The following is a 9,687-nucleotide window of genomic DNA, read 5'->3' as shown; positions in this document are numbered from 1 at the left end:
GGGAGAAGGAGAAGCAGGCTTCCCACGGAGTAGGGAGCCCCATGCAGGGCTCCATCCCAGGACCCTGGGATCATGACCTGAGCCAAAGGCAAACGCTTAACGGCTGAGTCACCCAGGCACCCCCAGTGTACATACCTAATTAAGTAAAAAATATTTTATTGCTGAAAAATGCTAACCATCATCTGAGCTTTTAGCGAGTCATCATCTTTTTGCTGGTGGAGAGTCTTGTTTGCTGCTGATGGCTGCTGACAGATCCGGGTGGTGATTGCTGAAGCTTGGGGTGGCTGTGGCACCCCAAGCTTAGAATCAAGCTTACAAGAATAGAATCAAGACAACAATGAAGTTTGCTTCATTAGAAGCAAAGACAACAATGAAGTTTGCTGCATGAACGGACTCTTCCTTGCATGAACTATTTCTCTGTCGCATGCAATGCTGCTTGATAACATTTCCCCACAGTCCTTCAAAAGTGGAGTCAGTCACCCTCTTTGCTCATCCATAGGAAACCACTCCTCGTCTGTTCAGGTTTTATCATGAGACTGTAGCAATTTGGTCCCATCTTCAGGCTCCATTTCTAATTCCAGTTCCCTGCTGTTTGTACCACCTCTGCAGTTACTTCCTCCACTCCAGTCTTGAACCCTTCAAAGTCATCCACATGGACTGGAATCTGCTTCTTCTAAACTCCTGTTAACATTGGCATTCCATGGTCCTCAATCCCAGGATGTGACCTTTCTGGGGTCTCCGTTCATGCCTCCGGATCTGTGAATGTTTATACATTCTCCATTAGGCTGGGCCTAACCTTTCATGTCTTTCATGACTGTGCAACCTCTGAATCTATTCAGCTCTCAGCCTCCCAGAAACTTCCCTATGGGAGCTCCTGGAGTCTTGCCCTGCTCATGCACATCGTAACAGTGGGCCAAGTACCCAAGGGAAGTTTTCATGCAATTTTACAGGGTTCCTTCTCTGTAGCTGCCTTCTCTTAAGGCACCTTGCCCTCCAAACCCAGCTGTGTTAGCAGGTGCCTGCTCTGAGCTCTGTTTCCTCTACCCAGAGACATTGCTGCCCTCTGCTTGGGCGCCATAGCCCTGTGATGAATGCAAGGCTGACCTCATGTGCTTCCCTTTTCTGAAAGGTAATAAGCCTGTCTTGGTTTCTGTTCAATGCCTGCGATTTTTGTGTGTTGAAATGCCTGTGTTTGTCCAGTTTTATTGTTGTTTACAGCAGGAAGGTAGGTCCAATGTCAGGCACTCAATCTTAATTAGAGCTGGAAGTAAAGAGTTTCATCTTTTAAAAGGAATTAATTTAAAGAACCATTATGTTTTTCTCATCTCTAGATGTAGCAAGGGTAAACTTAAAGAGACACTTACCAAATACTCTTGCTCAAATTCAAATCCCAAATGGAAAGCCCTATATTTTTATTTTCACACTTTCCATAAAACAGTGAAGAGCTTAATAAAATATATCCATTCCAATCTTTGCTAAATTCCCTAGTCACATAATTGGAGAAACCTAAAACATTTACATTTTGATTTTTATAGACCATTAGAGGCAAAAGTTGGATTTCTTTGGCCAAAGATAAAACTTGGAAGTACAAGTGCTCAGACTTCCTTCAGTCATTAAAGGAGAGTGAAAAAGATGAGTATTGTCATCTCATTCCTTCTTTTTTAAAATTTCTTTTAATTTAATTTAATTTAATTTTTAAAAGATTTTATTTATTTATTTGACAGACAGAGATCACAAGAAGGCAGAGAGGCAGGTAGAGAGAGAGGAGGAAGCAGGCTCCCCACGGAGCAGAGAGCCAGATGCGGGGCTTGATCCCAGAACCCTGGGATCATGACCTGAGCGGAAAGCAGAGGCTTTAACCCACTGAGCCACCCAGGCACCCCGATTTCTTTTTATTTTTAAAAAAGATTTATTTATTTATTTTGGAGACAGAGAGAGAGCACATGAGCCAGGGGAGGGGTGGAAGGAGAGGGAGAGAGAGATCTCAAGCAGATGCCCCGCTGAACGTGGGAGTTGGGGCTTGAACCCATGACCCTGAGATCATGACCTGAGCCGAATCATGAGTCTCACACTTAGCTGACTAAGCCACCCAGGAAACCCTCATTCGTTCTTTTAAAAATCTAAAAAAAATAGGGGTGCTCAAATAAGGGGGGTTTCAGCAGGGAGTCAGCTTGAAGATTCCCTCCCTCTGCCCTGCCCTTCCAGCTTACACTTATGCACACATGCTCTCTATCTCTCAAAATAAATCAATCAATCTTTTTTAATCTAAAAAATAAAAATAAAAAAACTTAAAAATTTTTCCAGTTGTATTGAGATATAATTAACATATAACATTGTATTAGTTTTAGTAACATGATGACTTGATATATGTACATATTGCCACATGACTACCACAGTAAGTTTAGTTAGCATCTGTCACCACAAATAGTTATAATTTATGTGTGTGTGTGTGTGTGTGTGTGTGTGTGTGTGTATGATGAGAACTTTCAAGATTGACTCTTTTAGCAACTTCTAAATATAGAGTACAGTAGTAACTATAGTCACCATGGTGTATATTAAATCCCCAGAACTTATTTATCTTATAACTGGAAGTTTGTACCATATGACCTTCTCACATTTTGTCCAGTCCCTACCCCTCACCTCTGACAACCTTGGTACCTATGAGTTTGATTTTTTAAGATTCCACATATGAGCGAGATCATATTGTATTTCCTTTTCTGTCTGACTTATTTCATTTAGTATAAGTTAGCGTATCCTCAAGTTCTGTCCATGTTGTTGCAAATGGCAGAATTTCCTACTTTTTTAATGATTGAGTCAGAGATAGATGAACAGATAGCTCGATCTCACATTTTTCTCTATCCATTTATCCACTGACATATACTTAGGTTATTTCCATGCCTTGGCTCTCATAAATAATGCTGCAATGAACATGGAGGTACAGGTATCTTTTCTAGGTAGTGATTCCATTTCATTCAGACATATTCCAGAAGTGGAAAGGCTCCTTTTTAAACTTTTTGAGGAAACTCCATATTGTTTTTCATAGTGGCTGCAGCAATTTACATTTCCAACAGTGCACAAGGGTTCCCTTTCCTCCAGATCCTCACCAACACTTGTTATCTCTTGTCTTTATGAGGTGGCCATTCTAACAGGTGTGGGGTGATATTTCCTTGTTGTTTTGATTTGTATTTCCATAACGATTAGTGATGTTGAGTATCATTTCATGTACCTATTGGCCTTTTGTATGTCCTCTTTGGAAAATGTCTATTCAGATCCCCTATTTTGTTTGTTTTTGTTTTAAAGATTTTATTTTTAAGCAATCTCTGCACCCAACATGGGGTTTGAACCTCCAACCCTGAAATCAAGAGTCACATGTTCCACCAACTAAGCCAGCGAGGCATCCCACTCTGCCCATTTTTTCCTTGGATTGATATTGAGTTGAATATGTTCTTTATATATTTTGGATATTATCCCCCTCTTAGATATATGATTTACAAACATTTTCTCCCATTTTGTAGGCACCTTTCATTTTGATGATGGTTTCCTCTGCTACACAGAAGCTTTTTAGTTTGATGTAGTCCCACTTGTTTATTTTTGCTATCGTTGGCTTTGCTTTTGGTGTCAAATCCAAAAAATCACCGCTAAGACCAACTTCAAGGAGTTTATGCCCTGTGTTTTCTTCTAGGATTTTTATTCTTTCAGGTCTTTGAGCTTTATCATCTCATTTCTTCTTCCTTTTTGATGAATGCAAAACCCAAAGGAACAAAAGTTGTGTACCCTCTCTAAAACTGGCATAGACACAAAATTAGAGTTAGTGAGCTCTGTAATTCCCATCTTTCTTACAAATTGCCTGTAAGACAATTCAATCCTGGGTAGGAACCTAAAATAAAAGACAAGACAATTCTGGGGTAGAAGTCTAAAATAAAATTTTTATAGTAGGAAAGCTTCTGTGTTATGGTCATAGAAACAAGGATTTATTTTTGTTTCTCTCATGTTGGAAAGAACAAAGAAGATACTTAGCAATCCCTGTTTCCCCTATACCCTATTGCTATTTACTTGACACTGAAAATTAAAGTAACTTAAATGTGCCAAAGGGACTTTTTAAAAATAGGGTGCCCACTATGTTCAAACATTTAATTAGTCATTAAATGTATATTGAATATTCAATGTTCAAATAAGGCAGTGGTAACAAAAACATATTAAACATTATTCTTATCTTCAAGGATTTATTGTGGGAGGGGTAAAAAAACAGCACTGGAAACATTGGCCCCCTGTTGCCTTTTATAGTGTTATGGAAGTTCAAGGAGAGAAAAGATCCTGTTTGTTTGGGTGGATCATAAACTGTTTCATGGAAGCAGTGGCATCAAATCTGGTCTTAAATTTTGGGTAGAATTTTGGCTGGTGGGGAAAAAAAAGAACATGTAAGCTGGGAGAAACATATTGTCAAAGACAGAAAAGAAAGGAAGAGCATAAGGTCCAAATTTCTGGAAATTAGAGATAGAAATGGGAAGGTAGTGTGGTGTGTGCTTGCTGGGAGTTTACATGCCAGGCTGGGAGGTGTAGGCCACCAGGAACTCAGAGGCTGTTACTGGTCATAGGAGCACTATGACTGGAGCTCAGAAACATTCATCTGTCCACAAGAGGATATCAGGACATCTAGGCAAGTGCTGGTTCATAGAAGAGTTTCCAACTACTTGAGTAGAAAGTCTTGGAAACTGTAGTGAATTTGCATAAAATTAAATATATGTAATGTAAATGACACCCCTATATTCTGAATATGAGTCCTCCCTACATTACCATTTTTTAAAAGATTTTATTTATTTATTTGAGAGGGAGAGTGAGCGAGCATGAGCAGGGAGAGGGCCAGAGGGAGGAGGATAAGCAGACTCTCTGGGTGGGGAGCCCTACCCTGAGATCATGACCTGAGCCACTCAGGCACCCCTACATTACCATTTTTAAAATAGTCTATAGATAAATAAATAAATGACAAATACCCATGTTCATTGCATCATTATTTACATTAGCCAAAACATGGAAACAACTTGAGTGGCCATCAGTGGTGAATGGATAAAGAAAATGTGATATCTCTAGATAGATAGATTGATTGATTGATTATCTGGCAAAAGTAAAAACTGGTGATCCTATGTTGTCCTTAAAAAAAATTTTTTTTGAAATGTTATTGGTGAAAAAACCAGAAGCCTAAGAACTACTGTCATTTTGGGTCAATGTGGATATAAGGGAGATTGGAGCACTCTTAGAGCAGAGAAAGGGCTGAAAGGAGCAGCAATATTTGGGAAATAAAACTTAGAAGACGAGGCAACTGTTTGGCTATGTGAGTCAACAGAGGACAATTCCGAGGCAACTGTTTGGCTATGTGAGTCAACAGAGGACAATTCCAAGGGTGCCACTGATAAAAACGGGAGAGTGAGGAGCACAACGGTATTTTGTGAAGGCAGAACAGGCAGAGGCTGACAGGGAAGATTAGTTTGGGGAATATTGTGTGGATGTTTCTGAGGAGAGCTGTTTGGAACTGTCCCATGGGCAATGGAAATGTCAGTCTGGAGCTCGGGAGGGAGGGTCCTTTATTGATGAGACGATAGACATTTATTTTACACTTACTGTGAACCAAGCCCTAAATGTAGGGGAAAGAGAAATATTTGCATGTCATCTATATAGACGCTCTGACGATTATCTTTTCTTCATTAAGTCCTTGTTACTTAAACATTATTCCTTTATGTCTGTTTTATGGTACTTCTGAGAACCTATAATTCAAGGATATACTGCAAATAGAATAATAAATATTAGAAATTTACAATTCATCTATCTACAAAATCCTAAATGGATAGAAAACTAAGACTGAAAACCAACTTTATTAGTGTATGAGTTGTCATAGGCTGAGGTAATAAATAGATCAAAAAGGTAATGGGGCAGCACCATGGAAGTTTCCATCTTGGACACAGTTTTATCTCTAGATTAACAAGTGAATAGCTTGGTAGCGAGGTTCTCCTTAGAGACCCATGCTGAGACAGGTTTCACCTTCTGAGAACAGCACGTGGCTTCTAAGAGCCTCTGTCGCCCTCAGCTCAATGGGCCAATGCATTGGAGATTTAAGGCCTCAGAGGGGCAAAGGTCACTTCTGGATCCTCAAACTCAGTCACATGGCCAGATCTAACTACAAGGACCTCTGGAAAGCACAGTCCAGCTTTGTGTCGAGGAAGAAGAGGAAATAGATTTTTTTTTTAAAGATTTTATTTATTTATTTGACAGAGAGAAATCACAAGAGAGGCAGGCAGAGAGAGAGGAAGGGAAGCAGGCTCCCCGCTGAGCAGAGAGCCCGATGTGGGACTCAATCCCAGGACCCTGAGATCATGACCTGAGCCGAAGGCAGAGGCTCAACCCACTGAACCACCCAGTTGCCCCGAGTAAATAGATTTTGTTCAGTAATTAGCAGTCTGCTATGATTTGCATTAAATCACCTGAGTAAAAGTTAATTTAAATAACTAAAACAGGGGCACCTGGGTGGCTCTGTCAGTTGTCAGTTAAGCGTCTGCCTTCAGCTCAGGTCATGATCCCGGGATCCTGGGGATCAAGCCCCAGACCCATGTGGAGCTCCCTCCTCAGCGGGGAGTTTGTTTCTCCCTCTGCCCCTCTCTAAAATAAATTAATAAAAATATAAATAAATAAATAACAAATCAACAAAAACAACAAGAAAACAGTTGGTCATGGAGAGCCTGCCTGTTGTGTGTGAATGAACAGAATATTTAGCACTGCATCTCTGGAGAGAAGGGATTGCCATTCGTAGGGAACTTCTATTCATGTAATAGTTAAGCTATGCTTTAGTAGTTATAAAAATCAAACGTGAAAATGGGTGAATCCCTGTAACATTGTTCAGAGTCCTTGCGAGGCTATCAGTTGCTTTTTCTAGCTGAAAAGCAATCTGAGCTAAGTGATCTGAGATGATGGGAGGGGGTCGGCAAGAGGCAAGAGGACAGTACCCCAGGATTAATATGTTTTCTATAAGCAGATCCTTTACGACCTTCCTCTCTGTTCCCAGGAATATGGGCCTCTTTGATGTGTTTGTGGTTTTGACATTTCTTTCAGCATCAGCGTTTTTTCTCCAAAATTGTCCTTAAAGTGACTGCATCCTTTTATGATCCCTTACTTAGCCTGTGACCACTTGCCTACTCCTAATAAATTTTTACAACAAATCTCATCCTCTTCAGCTTCGTCCTGCCCTTGAGCCTGAACGTGTGCTCAGAGTGGCAGATGGAAACCCATCAGCAGTAATAAAATACATCACTACTCAAGATCTTTTATCGCTTGATAGCCAGAGATCTGGATTTTATTCATGAAATTTAAGATTATTTGATAATAGATTGTTCCTCTCTTTAGCGTATTCCTCAGGACTAATTGCTTGTGACTTAAAATCAAATCTCTCTGCTGGAGATCCTTCTTCTTGAAGTCTTAAAGCTATTATCAGTTCTGTTTTGTTAAGTATTTCATTGACATGAACAATAATATATTGTTTATTATGGCCTAGGATTTGGAGAGGGAAGCATTTGAAAGGAAATTAAGGATTTCAGATATTAGCTCTGTTTTAGGTTGATCCTAGATAGATGATGCGGTCTTGTCTGATTGGGCCGCTAGGACAAAATACCAGATTGGGTGGTTTAAAAACAAAACAAAACATTTACTTTTCGGAGTTCTGAGCTAAAAGTCTGAGATCAGGTGCCCCCCTCTTCTGAGTTGGATAGTTTTGCTCTGTCCTCACATGGTAGAAGAACGAGGGAGCTCTGTGGGTCCTCTTTAATAAAGCCACAAATCTCCATCCTGAAGGTCCAGCCTTGTGACCTAGTCATCTCTATTAGGAGGCCCCTCCTCCTAATACCATCACCTTGGGGGTTAAGATTTCAACATGTGAATTTGGGATGGGGGTGGGGAGTGTGTGGAGGAGGGTGGAGAGGTGGGCGGGGAGAGTTGCAAACATTCGGACCACAGGGAGTCTTTTCCTGGTAAGTAGTAGGGAGCCAGAATGAGGCTAAGACAGGGGTAATTTGGATCATTAGGAAACCTTCACAGTATTCAATCAGAACATTTCAGTGGATTTTACTTTTGGTCCCCTCGCATCAGAATACTCTTTGGGCAGAGTCCTGAAATAGATAGGAGGCAGGGTCACACATCCCATTGTAGAAACTAAAGAGGGTAGATAATCTTTTCCCCTGACAGCTGGGACATCTGCAAATGTTCCTGCCAAGGGCTTTGAACCTTGAAGGAGTTACACAAAAATGGAAGCCCCTGAGAGATCACTTGCAGCAATGGAGGGGTACAGTGCACAGTTTAGAATGACTTCGGAGGGGGATGGGGTCCTCTGGGAACTGTAAAAGGAACACTGCCCAGCTTCCCCTGTTTCCGGCTCTTTTCCAGGACCTTATTCTTTTAAGGTTCTGTGATAGCCTTATATGAAATTGCTTTCTGCTTGCACTGGTCAGGGAAGATTTCTGTTGTCTGCAACCAAGAATTCCAGCTAGCACAAACATCCCCCAAATCTGCTATACTTGTATTTCCATTAAAGATAACTTTATCTTATTGCAAAAATTAGCAACCGAAAAACTTAGAAAATATAAACAAAAAACACTGTAACCCTATCACCCACAGAGCAACTTTGTAAAAATTTTTTGAAACACTTTCTGGTGCAAGGATGCCTGGGTGGCTCAGTTGGTTAAGCATCTGCCTTCCACTCAGGTCATGATCCCAGGGTCCTAGGATGGAGTCCCTGTCTGGCTCCTTGCTCAGTGGGAAGCCTGCTTCTCCCTCTGCCTGCCGCTACCCACTGCTTGTGCTCTCTCTTTCTGACAAATAAATAAATAAAATATTGAAAAAAAAAATCTTTTGTGGTGCAGTCTTCCCAACTTTTTCCTGAGCATATGAACAGATTCTTTCTTTAGCTACTATAAGAAATGCTATGACACTCCAATCAACATGCTTGTCATTTGCCTGCTATTCAGCCTCACCTGTAGCATTGCATCTCCGTATGAACATAAACACAAACATGATGAGTTGGTCCAGCTCAAATTTGTCACACTTACTCAAGTTTCCTTTGAGTAAATATACATAGAAGTGAAGGCATACAGAATTATTTCAGGTACATCCTTGGGACAGAACTAATCCAGCAGAGGAAAGCCAGTGTTCCTCTCCTGGGTAAAAGTCCTCAAAAACCTAACATGGCCCCCTTTGTTTGGTCATGTGCAAACCAAGGCATCATTTTTATATTCAAGTTGCTAGGATTCAGGATTTCCAGGGAAAATTTAGGATATAGGTAAACTCTCCTGAGGACCACAATTTCAACTAGAAATTCACTTAAAAATTACTCATTTCTCAGAATGCATGAAATTGATCTCTAATTCAGAAGAGTTGTAGGATTTGTATTTTAAAATCATTACTTATATATACAAATAACTGCTGCCACAAAGTACATAATCAAAGAGGACAGTATTGCTGTATGTTTTAAATTAGAAATACTACTTGCAAATAGTAAATATATGAAAAGTTCTTAGAAAGTCTGTTCTCTACCTCTTATGTCTTAATAGACTTTAGTACCATTTTCTTCAGCGGCAAACTTCAACTACAGGTAGATTTAAAAAAATGAGTAGGTTCTAAATTAATTGCATTTGTTTTTTTCAGCCTAGCTTG

Source organism: Meles meles, chromosome 6 (assembly GCF_922984935.1).
Source record: "Meles meles chromosome 6, mMelMel3.1 paternal haplotype, whole genome shotgun sequence".
Taxonomy (NCBI): Eukaryota; Metazoa; Chordata; class Mammalia; order Carnivora; family Mustelidae; genus Meles; species Meles meles.
The sequence above is the reverse complement of the archived record's forward strand: the minus strand, read 5'-3'. Positions refer to the sequence as shown.